Raw genomic sequence first — 13,943 nt, 5'->3', positions numbered from 1 at the left:
GTTGTTCAATAATAAAATTATTCCTCAAAAATACAACTTGCCTAATAATTCTGCACTCCCTGTATAGCAGGTTCAATCATGCAAAGACACACATTCGCACAGGGATACACCGCAAAGCACAGATGTGGTCTATTGGTTTCTTTTAGATTTCAAGTTTTCATTGGTAATTAAGTTGTATCTCTGACTTACTAAAAGACAAAAAAAGATTAACTTTATTTTCTTGTTTTTTTAAAGAAGCGTGGTGAAGTATCAGAAAAAAATTAAACGACAGGAACACTAAGCATTAACATATACTGTAAAATATAACTTATGTAATAGCGGTAGTAGTGTGCAAAGTCATCCAGATTTCCCACATTGTTACAAAGTTGTATCGTTCATTTAGAAGCGTTATAACAGTTATTTTGGCCAAAGACAGTGTTATGCTTCGGTTGGCACTGAGACACCATTAACATGAGCTAGAGGTGATTAATCACATCTGGCCAGCACCCATCTTCAGACTGTTTGTTAAACTCATCTCCACAAAACCACCTTATGCAAGGAGCAGGGAGCTAGCCATACAGCTGATTTCTTGTTACAGTTCATGAAAAACATGAGACTGCAGTCAGGCAACATGTCAGGCTTTATGTGCCAATACATCAGTTGTATTTACAGTAATAAACTGCTTATGAAGATTACAGTATGACCACTGGAAAGCATAACGCAAGAAAACATCTGGCAGTATTATTTGGTAAACAAATAAACAGTGATGAACCGTTTTTGTATATTACAATAGGCACACTATAAAACTCCCTGCATATCTGTAACGTATTACAGATATGCAGATACATTGCTAACACTGTAACACATACAACTACCAATACAACTAATAAAGGGGTAGCTGGAATGACCATTCACTCTCAAGTAATGTGAAGTGTGAAGAACATGTAGGCAGATGAAGTTAAATAAAGATTTGCTATTTATTGACTGATGAAGAGTCCAAAATGAAAGAAAATCCTCAAAAAGGAAAACAAAAACTAAAAGGCAGAAGTCCGGCCAAACACAGGAGGAACACACAAACAGTCTGACAAGGACAAAGGGGGAAGCAGGACTATTTATACACACTAGGCTGATTAGGGATAAACAGGATATAACAAGGCACAAGTGAACACAATTAACTACGGCTGAAAGTAATCAGAGAGTCAGGTGAAGGAAGACAGGAAGCCAAACTGTCACAGGATACAAAAAAACAACCTTAAAAGTAAGATAGAAAATAACCACAGAGTACTGAATACTAACTATTAATAAAAAATTCAAAGCAGAAAACAAGGGAACATAAAATACATTTTTGGAGCTACATGCACATTTTCAAACTTTGATGATATACAGCTCACATAGTTATAATACTCACATAGTTTCACAGTACTCCAAGACTCTACTGCAGTACAGCACTTGAGTGAATCTACTGAAGCAAAAATACTTCATACATACTTACTTGCTAATCAGTATGCTAGCAAACAGCTAGCATGTGTGAAACTAAATCATTTTCGATAAATATACAATGTAGTACATCTTGGGCATATTTCATGTACTCATGTACTCAGTAACTCCATTAGAGAATCTATTATTAAATCTTTGTTTCATGATACATTACCTGACACATATGCACTCATAAGAAATTTGCTTTTGATGCTGTGCATTTAATCTCCACTAAGATCTTGCCATCATTCTAACAGATCACAGGAGAGCTCTGGTGTTTGGTTTCATAGAAAATGCTTGCTGATCCTTCACTTCTGGTCCCACATTCATCCATTTTGCCCATCCAGCCTTTTTTGTCTACTCCCCTTTTGCCCCCACCACACTTTTGAACAATCATGTTGAAATCAGACTTGGTAGGGGTGTCATGGTCCGGGTGAATGGCTGTATTTTTCCATGCTGTCTCTGTGCTCCCACCTCTGGGTGGAGCCCTCATATACACACCTGCCATACCCACCTGTTAGTGACCTGGGACAATCAGCCAGTTTGTCTGCTAACCCTACGTTAGTAACAGGCTACCTTTGTGTGTCACGCTCAGGCTTAACTTACCTTGTGCTCACAGTAGCTCCTTGGATTCACCGTACATATTGCCTGCAGTTTCTTACCTACCTGGACGCTGGTCATCACTTTGGAAAACCTCTAGCTGGTTCATGTTCACTGGCTCACAATTCCTGCCTGTCCTCCTGCCTACTATGGTTCAGGATCAGTGGATCAGTCAGGTTGGACTCACTACTCTCACCCATCTTACAGGACGTTCACCCGGCCAACACTACTCCCCCCAGAGCAACTACCCTCCGGCATCCCAAGTAATCCACCCAAACCCAGATCATTCTCATCCCCACTAGAACTTCACTTCCCAGTGTCCCAACTAACAACTCTCTCCCTCTGTTTCAGGACCTTCACACATGTGTTATTGTTACTCTTGTGTTTCAGAATAAAAGTTTTTGTCAAATCCAGTTGCTTTTGTCTGCGACTGAATCTGCGTTTGGGCACACATTTGCGTGCTGGCTTCCAGGGCCACCTTGACAGTGGGCACCTGGCTGTATGAGTAACGGCCTCATTTATTAATTTTTTCATCAGTTTTCTCCTGTTCTGTGACTTTATTGGTTTGATTCTCAATGATTCACAAAGTCTGCTTGATTGATGTGCTTAACTGCTGAAGCTTGTCAGTGATGTAAGAATGTCACACTCCTGTTACAAGTACACCCTTACTGCTTCCAAAGGAAGTAAGAGGGTAAGCAGGAGCCAGGGGCTGCAAATCTAATGCACTTAATTATCAGTAAGCGTGAGCGGCTCGAAAAGCAAAAGTTTTGGCTGTTTGCTGATCTGTAGAATTTGGGTTTGTGTTAAGACAATACCAAGGAAAAATGACATGAGCAATGTCCTCAGCAATGTAAGTCTGGACTGTTTTATAAGATCATGAGCTTCTCTGTATACCAGAGTATTCTAGAGTCAAATGTGAAGCCATCTGTTAAAGCTTTGGTCATGCAGCAGGATAGCTGAACTGATACAACATAGTGAAAAAGCGTGGGCCAAAAATTCCTTAGACTGATAAAGTCATACAGAAAATGATTACTTCAAGTTATTGCTGCTGAAGATGGTTGCACAAGCCGCTGAAGCATGGGTGTGTACTTGGAATACTGCTTCTGTTCTTCGGCATAACTATTGGCAGATTATATTTTGTTAAACAAATAATGACACAGTGTAATATTTCACGTTGTTGTTCATCTCAGGTTGTAATTAAATAGTTTTAGAGTCTGCTAAGGACCAGATTTTGTTGTAATTTTATCCTGATACATAAAACCACAGAACTGGAAAAAGATGTATGGTATTTTTTATCTGTCTTTGACTGTAAAGAAATGTTATTCTCCATCATTATTCTTACTTAATTTCCCAAAGTCTTTCTGTCTGTTGTTTCTCACACTTTTGAAATCTTCCAGTCTCACTCTTGAGGAATATTAGTATGTGTTATGTCACAGCTAAAACACCCCACAGCCTCTAATACTGAGCAATTTGGCTCCCTCTTCCCTCATACCTTCTCCTTTATATCAATTGTTGTTTATTGCACTGCGACAACAGTCTTACAAGACAAACCAATGTGAGTACTCAGTGACTGATTGACTGGCCCTACACAGCAGAATGAATGGGAGAAAGAGAGGAGGGGAAATAATTGAGTCAGACTCCAAAACAAAATCAGGATGATTTGAAGGTTTGCACATTGAATTTTCTATGGATTCTGAGGCAACATAAATATAAATACTTCTGCTGTGCAGTTTAGTGCAAATTTTATTATACTAGATGTGTATTTTTGCATATAAAGAAAAGAAAATATGCAAAGCTGTCAGGGTGAGTATCAATAACCATTACTAAAACATCACATTCAAAGGACACACATGAAAGCAAACAGCCATGCACACACACACACACACACACACACAACACACACAACCTCCATTTGAGCATAATGAGCAGGCACAAACAAGTTGTTGGCTGTCTTGTTAGTCTCTCGCTTCACACTCCATCAGTGCTTCACTTCACTGTGCCAAAAATAACCAGTCATGATCTTTAGGCTGTAAGCTGAGTGACAAATATACCGTTGAGGATGGGAGAAAGGTTTTTAGCAAATTTTAATCTCCTTCCTTGTATTACAGAGGGAGTGAACATGATAAAGGAGAACAAATGGGACCACAAATATCCAAAATTAAAAGAAACCATTTTCACAACAGATATTTGACTTGTCAAATGACATCAATAAGTGCAGCTTCGCTTCAGTAATTGAATGGAGCAATAGCGAATGCTATTTGCTTTTCCTGCAATGACAAGTCACTGTTTCTGAAGTTAAAAAAACAGAAAAGCTGCATACAGTTTGCTTATTTGGAAATAATACAGAAACAAAAGAGTACTGGTGGTAGTGGCTCTATTTAAGAGATTTAAGATGCAAACATATTTTTCAAATAAAAGAAAAGACCTCTCGGGAGACAAACCATGGAGAATTTGATCTTGCTCTTGGGTTCACTGTGAGTTCAGCATGAGAGCTTTGTGTTTAGGCAGTTTAATTTGCACATGTGCCATACCTTTTTTGTGTTTGATATAAAAGCTCCAATTTGCAGTAAGAAGGACTCACTGCTCTACACAAATCCAGCTATTAAAAAAGATTTCTGGAAACAGAACGTGACTTTTTCTTTTAATATTCTACTATGTTACATTGTAGCTACTTGGGCTCCATGTGTGGACAAAAAGCAAGTCCCCATGAGATAAGTCTTCACATTTTAGGGTAAAGTCCTGGTTTAAGGTTAGGCTTTAGGGTGAGACCAAAAGAAATATATATAGGAAAAACATCTGTGCTGTGGTTTGGTGAACGGTTGCAGGGTGTTGCAGAATATCTCTGAAATTCACAAAGGGAGAGGTTAGGATTCTGGGATTTGTGTGCATACTTGTCTATTTTCCTTTGAGAGGTTTAAAAATTAGATTTGTGATAATGAGAATAATTCCACAGCCTTCAAAAGATTTGCACATTTCAGGCAAGAATTATGTTAAGAAGAGTAAAAAAGAGCGATTTATACTAAGATCACTATTTGAAAGAAATTCCCAAATGTATGTATATTCTTCAAAACATGCGCAAATTTGCTTTAAAGTTTCTCATCTTTTAGTCTGCATGCATTTAAACCATAAGTATAGTCATATAGTATGGGCTCATAATAATACAGAATCTATTGTATATTTAGGACAGAAAACTAAGACGTGTAAAGAAAAATCGCTGAGACAAAACAGCATTAACACCTTTGAGAAGTGATCCCACTTGCAGTTTATTTCAGTGTCAAGGTGCCCTAACAGCAAGAGCTCAGAAGGCTTTAGGCTCCAAGCAAAAGCTGTAGGTAAAAGCTTAGTAGAGAGACAGTAATTCAGAAATATGATCTCAGGTTCAGCCATGAAATGATTTATTATAAAAGTAATGAGAAAAATCACAAATCCTAAAACCACCGGCCTATTTAAGTGGATTGCAAAGGCTGTAGTTTGCTACCTTCTGTACAATTTAGACTCTATGAATGTAACTTTGATTTATGATCGTAAGTAGACCATTAAAGTAACCCAACTGCAATGATATGAAAGCAGGTAAGATAGTTCAATACATGGTTATTTCATTGAGGATATTTTTTGAAAGTATTAAATTGTTCATTAACTGAAACAAATTAAGTAATGACTTAAAAACTTTAAATGTTTATCTTATTTCAAGTACATAAAATGCCATAAATGCCTACATATTTTCACCAGGACTTACAGTGTTTCCAGTACAGATCCCTGTTTATAGGAGTGCAGTTTTATGACGTGGGTTTTAGGATATAAAGACATTTTGAGGCTGGTATTGTTTAAATAAGGTGGCTCATCTCAAAATTTTAGGATAGCTGAAAATGAGCCTGTTATATAGTTACCAACATGTTTCCACATGGCTAGGCCACTCCATGACCTTAATGTGTTTCTTCTTTTTTTAGCCGCTTCTTTGATGCCATGTCGTTATGTTTTGGGTTATTGTCAGCCATAACGCTGAGAACAACCCAGTGCTCTCAGCGTTATGGCTGGAGGAAGATTTTATCGTCCGAGATTTTATGGTATGTGGCACCATCCATTGGCTACACAATGTGGTGAAGTCATCCTGCACTCTTAGCAGAAAAGGTTAATGTTTCCACCTCCATGCTTGACTTTACAGATGGTGTTCTTTGGGTCTGTCAGCATTTCTCTTCCTCCAAACACAGCGGGTCAAGTCGATGCCAAAGAGCTGGACTATTGTTTCCATCTGAGCACAGCACTTTCTCCCAAACCTCATGAAGATGTTCACTGGCAAACTTAAGTTAGGCCCGTCTCACCCCATGTGACAAGTTCTCACATGGTGCCCAAGACACTGGCACAGCCAACATGTGGGAGTGAGAAATCTGGTTAGATTGTAGGGGATCAAATACTTATTTCACTCAATGACATGAGTGAAATGTCACTGAAATGCCACTGAGTTACAAAGTTTTAAAGTTGTGAAATTAATTTATAACTTTTATGTAGTGTGTTTCTTTCTGGATTATTGGTTAATATTTTGCCTCCCTCCAATAAAATGAAACCACCATAAATAGTGGAGAGTGTTTATTTCTTTGTAAGAGATTACAAATTCAGCAGAGGATCAAGTAATTATTTCCAACCCTCTACGTGTAATCTACAGGGTGGGCCATTTATATGGATACACTGTAATAAAATGGGAATGGTTGGTGATATTAAAGTCCTGTTTGTGGCACATTAGTATATGTGAGGGGGCAAACTCCTCAAGATGGGTGGTGACCATGGTGGCCATTTAGAAGTCGGCCATCTTGGATACAACTTTTGTTTTTTCAATAGGAAGAGGGCCATGTGACACATCAAACTTATTGGTAATGTCACAAGAAAAACAATGGCGTGCTTGGTTTCAACGTAACTTTATTCTTTCATGAGTTATTTACAAGTTTGTTTTTGTTCACAGCCATTGACATGTCGAAGAGGTTAACACGTGAGGAGCGGATTATAATTGTGTTGATATCTGGTGAACGCAGTAACCGGGTCATTGCAGCAGATTTCAATGCAAGACACCCTACGAGACCACCCATCTCCCATGCTACAGTTAGCAAACTGCTTGCTAAGTTTCGTGAAACTGGTTCAGTGTTGGATTTGCCAAAATGTGGACGCAAGAAAACTGTCACTAATGAAGAAACATCAGTGGCTGTCCTAGCGTCATTCAGCAAGAGCCCACAGCGTAGCACTCGTCGCATGTCACTGGAGAGTGGCATTAGTCGAACATCCCTTCGGCGGATATTAGCTACTCACAAATGGCACCCTTACAAACTCCAGCTACCGCAGCATCTCAACCCAGATCGACGCACAGAATTTGCAGAATGGGCAAAACAAAAATTGGAACAGGACCCTCAGTTCACGCAGAAGGTTTTGTTCAGTGATGAGGCAAACTTTTATGTGAATGGTGACGTTAACAAACAAAACCACCGCTATTGGTCTGACACTAACCCACATTGGATGGATCCCTCCAAGACTGCTGGAACAACAAAAGTGATGGTTTGGTGTGGTATATGGGGTACAACGATAGTGGGTCCATTCTTCATCAATGGAAACCTCAAGGCCACTGGATATTTGAAATTGCTACATGATGATGATGTGTTTCCCTCTTTATGCACTGAAGCTGGCACGTTCCCTGAGTTTTTCCAGCAAGATGGTGCACCACCACATTATGGGTGCCAGGTCCGAGCATTCCTAGATGAACAGTTTCCTGGAAAGTGGATTGGTCGTCGTGGGCCAGTTGAATGGCCCCCAAGGTTTCCCGATCTGACCCCCTTAGACTTTTATCTTTGGGGTCATCTGAAGGCAATTGTCTATGGTGTGAAGATACGAGATGTGCAGCACCTGAAACTATGGATACTGGATGCCTGTGCTGGCATTTCTCCTGCGGTGTTGCTATCAGTGTGTGAAGAGTGGGAGAAGAGGGTTGCACTGACAATCCAACACAATGGGCAGCACATTGAACACATGTTATAAGTGGTGAGAAACTTGTAAATAACTCATGAAAGAATAAAGTTACGTTGAAACCAAGCACATCATTGTTTTTCTTGTGACATTACCAATAAGTTTGATGTGTCACATGGCCCTCTACCTATTGAAAAAACAAAAGTTGTATCCAAGATGGCCGACTTCTAAATGGCCACCATGGTCACCACCCATCTTGAGGAGTTTGCCCCCTCACATATACTAATGTGCCACAAACAGGACTTTAATATCACCAACCATTCCCATGTTATTACGGTGTATCCATATAAATGGCCCACCCTGTATTTCAGTTATTAAAACACTGACTTATTGTTTAAGTATTTCACTTTTGTGTGTATAATTTTCCAATTTCTCCACTTTTTGTTTTGCACATTGCAATAATCTTGAAAAATGATGGATTTATAAAGGTCAGGGGAATATGTGATTGATTGATCTTCACAATGGAAATAGCCAGTATTAAGTGCTTCTGGCTTCCTCCTAGCCCTTGGTATTGAGATAAATAATTCCATACCAGACCTACATACTATATACGATTTGGATTTATGTCACAGTGCCTTTTTTTTTTTTCAAAACAAATATGACTGAATGTAAATCCCTTGAATGAGTCTCAGTTCCTCCTCTGCAGATGGCTGACCTCACCTTTGAAAATTCTATTGGAGGAACTCTCATCCTTCCATTGGCTCCCAACCCAATTAGTGAGAGTGCATTGATTTTAGTCAGTTATGCGAGTTGTCCCTTGTGACCTCCCATTCATTCAGGCTGAAAATCAATAAAAATGATAATTGATTGTAATAATGGGGATAAATTTAGTTGTGGCTTTCATGAGTTACAAAAACAAGAGCAAGCATTGTGTGTTACATCCCCTTACATTTTTACCCATTATGATATTTCTATCTTTACTCTGAGGTTTTCTATCTGGTTTTAAATAACAAATACACGCAGATTTAAACAATTCATGACTGAAGGGAATAACAACCCCCAAAGAGTCATAGTTGTCCATTATGGTGAACAGTGTGTATTGTGACACTTTCCTGACTGCTCACTGCATTGTTATTGTTGTACATGTTCCAGTGTGTTCTGTTTATCTCGTGATATAAGTACAAGCTAAAGTGGCTTTTCACTCTGCTGCTCATGTATCAAACAATACATGCAAGCAGAAACAGATATAATAAGAAGAAATAGTGATGTGAAAACGTATTTGCCTCATTCCTAATTTTTTTAAATTTTATTTTATTATTTTGCATATTTTTCTACACTTACATGTTTCAGATTTTGAAATAAAACACAAGTGAAAGTTAATTTATTAAGGGAAAAAAAGTTATCCAAACCTACTTGGTCCTCTGTGAAAACGTAATTGCACCCTAAACCTAATAACTGGTTGTGCCACACTTGATTTGATTTACACTTGTTACCACAGCACAAATGCATTGAAACACCACTGGTCAGCTTGACAGAAATACCAAAACATGTTGACCTCATTGTTCACATCTTTGTTGTTGGGGTTTTTTTTTTTCCTTCAGCCGAGCAACAGCTGTCAGTATCAGTTGTAGCTGAGTGTCAATGGATAACAAACTGCACAGAAATAAGCTCTAACTGCTTCTACACTATTGTTGTTAAGAAAAAGGACTTAATCCTGTCACTTTAGCACAAAACATTTGAAATCCACACATGTGGGTGTTTACAGCTGTGTGTGTCAGTGGTTTGGGTCTTACAATATTGGGATTCCATGACTATGTTTAACTCTCTGCCAGGAAGTCATATATCCATTTAATTTCAGGTTTTTTGTTTGTTGTACAGATTAGGGACCATGTATGAGAAAAATTATGTTTGAGTTGGCTGCTTGACAAAACCCCAGATATCTCCACTCTCCCTGTACTTCTTTTTCCTCCCAGGAAAGTGTTCACAGAGGTCAATTTCCCCTCATCCTCACTGAGGGTAAGCTTCACATACTTCTGTCTTTATAATATCAAACACTGTGAGGTAAAAAATAACACAAATGAATCATGTAAGCGCTGTAGTTTTGAGACCAAAGACACTGCTAAATTTGTGCACACCACCATCTTGGTCTGTCAAACAATCTTGACAAACAAACCCCCCCCCCCACCCACCCACCCACCCACACACACACACACACACACACGTCCTGAGCACAAGCATGATTGAATCTAGTTGTTAGGAATAGGCTGGTGTGGACTCAGCTTTCTTTGTTTTTCATTTATATTCCATTAAATGAAATGTTATTTATACATTTTTCTAACTCGCAACAACTCTTCAGTACTACAGTGAAAACCCCACCAATCACCAATCAGCCTGACTACCAATCCATGTACTCCTTAGCTAATGTCTTGTGACTGAGAGCCTGTTAGCCAATGAGTGTGTAGTTTTACACTATATTTGTAAAGTTGGTATAACCAAAATGTACATAATAGTCACTCATTTATGGTCATATTGAAGGTTTTGTTCAATACGAGCAATGAACGATTGACCTCATAATCTCTGCAGAAAATTGTTTGCAGAGGTCAAGACAGAAAGCTGTTTTCCCAACACAAACACAACTATGGCCATTTATTGGCCTTCAGATAGAAAGTAGGTTTAAGGCACACCCACACAAGCTCAATTTTTGTGACCAGGAAGCAACAGTTGTCAAAAGCTTATACACGCTCATTATGGGCTTTCAATGATTTCTTTTAATCTTTTTCTTTGAAAATGCTGGAACACCAGTGTCACTGTCCATAGTGGATGGAGTTTCATATTCCCATGGACTGAAAGAGTGCTGACCCAAACAGAAGCCCCTGCTCCCCAAATCAACACCTTCAAGCTTTACTGAAATTTCCAGCTGCACACACGGACAAGCCAAATACTTTGTAGACAAAAGTTTTACAGTCAGTTGAGACAAAGATTGGGTTATTTGGCCACAAAGATATAAGGGATGTTTGGAAGAGTAAAGATTGGGCTTTCAAATCTAAATGTACCAGCTATCAAGTGTGGTGGTGGTGGTAGCATCCTGAAGTTGTTTTGGTGCTAGTGGTACTGTTAGATATTACGATGTGAATGCAGAAGAAAGAGCTAAATGCTTGAAACTGAGATACAATTGGATGTTCCAAACAGACATCAAAATTTGTTTAGGAATGGATAAAGCAGACTAGCATTAAGCCTCTGCAATAGGCTTCCCAAAATCCCAACATATTTTATTGATACCTGATTAATATGAACTAAATTAATAAATAAGTTACCGATCACGGTGAGTTTTTGCGCTGGGTTCAAAGAAAAAAGAAATATTTTAGATGAAGGGGGAAACAAATACTTATAAATATTTACATTGAGCTTCTTTTAATGTGTTAATATGCTTTTCATGGTGTTTCTCTCTAGCACCATGAAGGATTTCAACAACAATGCCAATTATTCTGTAATTGTAATGGGATGTATAAAAGCAGTAGGACAGCAGACAGAGTCACAAGAGAGGCGAGTGTGAGATCGGGAAGGAAATAATAATGAGAAAAGAACAGCGTGAGAAGAGAGAAAGATCAAAAAGTGTAAGAGGTTATAAAAAGAGAAAGAGCACATCTCTGTGGGAAAAGAATCTGCCTTAAAACCCAGTGCAGAAGTGAGAAATTAATTAACATAAAAGTTGGAGAAAGGAAGCAAAACGAGCATAAGGGTGGAAATAGGATCCCTGAAAATCTGACAGCGAGAGAGAGACCAAAATGTGGTGGTGACAGATTTCTGAGCGTCTGGGATGAGAATCTTCAGCAGGTGTGAATCTCGTCTCAGCCTGCAGATCAGAGGTAGACATCAAAACCCAAGACGCACACGTACATTTGCGCATAATACAGACAAGATTTTTTTTTCCTGGCAAGCTGTCTTGATTTTCCCCTTCCTCTGTCATCTTTCTATTTTCTATCTCCCACTCTCTGGTGAGCACACTCACGTGGTCATGCACCTTAAAAGAAACTTTACAAACTGACTACATACACCCACGTTACATTTTTATCCTTTTTGCTTTATTACTTTTTTCTTTAGTGTTTCCCTAATGATAACCCACATACATCGACTGATTCTAATGTGACTAATGCGACAGCTACTGCAGTTTAAACATTAAATTTCAGCCTACTGATAATCTATGTTAGGATTAAAATCATGTTATATTAATATAGAGGATATATTGGGCTTTGTTTACTCGGCTAATGAATCAGTTTTTCTGGGGGGGGTGGGGGGGGGGGGGTTGTAATATGTGATTTGGAGCTTCTGCCTATTTATCTTTTTCCTCTTTGTTTTTTTCTTTGTAGTTATGTCTGACAAAAATCACAAAATAGTTACATTGAAAAGAAGCTGTGTCTCTGTAGATCAAAGGAACAATACCTTGATCATACATCTGAAACCTGCTGTGTGTGCTGGTATGTCTGCAGTGTATCACTGAAATCAGAACCACAAAGTAATTTGTTTTAAAACTACCTGCACTTTTTGATCTTTTCTCAGGTCACTGCAGCAGTAATGAAAAGTACAGAATTTGGGGGGACCCCCCAAAAGATGGCTTTGATTAAAAAGATAGATATTAAAGGTGGGAGGAATAATTCAGGAAGTGACTATCATAATCCAGTTTAAGAGGAAGCCTGTTCATGCATTGTATGAAAACCACTATGGGGGTTCTTTGTTTTTATAAAGAGCATCCATATTGGCCATATATTAATATATACATCTTATCAATCTTTCTTTCCCTCTACTATTTTTCATGGACCACTACAGATTAAATGTTGCAGTTTCTCTGTCAATCCATGCTAATGAAGGGAACACTTGGATATTTGTACAAAGCTGTGACTAAAACTCATATAGACATGATTTAGATTCAGAACTTCTATTCAAGGCATAATCCCAAAGGTCTGCATTGTGTTTAATCAAAAGACTAAAGTGACAAAAAGTCCACAAGGAAAGGCTTAATTGTAATAAACTGCTCCCCAACGGAAATTAAATTCTTTTATCAGTGACAGGATGATGAAAAGCAGCATGAAAATGTCACTGTGAATGTGTTTGTGTACACACTCTCCTGCATGAATCAAGTTCGTCCCAGTGGCAGATCTGTGCAAAAAAATAATAATATTTGGCACATGATTCTAATTGCACATTTGCAAACACGCACACACATGTCTCTCTGTGCTGTGTGCTCTCTAAGGAAGAGTAGACAGCTGCCTCTCTAAAACTGAACTGTAATTAACACCTTTAAACCCAACATGCCAGACTCGTAAACAAAAGAAGGCTGGGACACATTAAAAGTGGATTAGTCCCAAAGATGTAAATATCCTAGAGTCATTTTCATCATACTACCCAGAATCCATAGGGTGACCCACGAATAGGCAAGTGGGAGGACTGAAATGTATGCTAATGTTTTGAATGAGAGGGCTGGAGACTGACAGAGTGATGTAATGAGTGGAAAATAGAGGGAGATAGCAGGAGTGCAATAGATGGTATTACAAACAGAGAAGTGTCAGTCATACATAATTCCTTTGGACCTAAGTCCCAGGGATTTGCTTCACTCTTAATATTCTGCTCTAAACACACCAATACCCATACCATCTATCAGGCATCAGCACTTACACAATTACTGTAACACTTAGCTAGAGGATAATGAGGTTAGGAATAATAATTAATCATAATAATGGGATATTGCAGTGACTTAACATATTGTGTATAGAGGTCTAGTGTTTGGTAGTTCTTACATGACCTCTTAAGGTACAGTCTACAAGGGTATGTACTGTGACATGGCTAGGTGGTTATAAAATACCACAGAATGATGGACTGAGTACTTAGAGCACCAATTCAGTAAAAATACTTAAAAACAAAAAAAAAAATGCTCCCTTACAGTTTTAGGT

This window comes from Perissodus microlepis, chromosome 7 (genome assembly GCF_051167445.1).
Source record: "Perissodus microlepis isolate ML-2025 ecotype Zambia chromosome 7, ASM5116744v1, whole genome shotgun sequence".
NCBI classification, from domain to species: Eukaryota; Metazoa; Chordata; class Actinopteri; order Cichliformes; family Cichlidae; genus Perissodus; species Perissodus microlepis.
Note: the sequence above shows the minus strand (reverse complement) of the source record.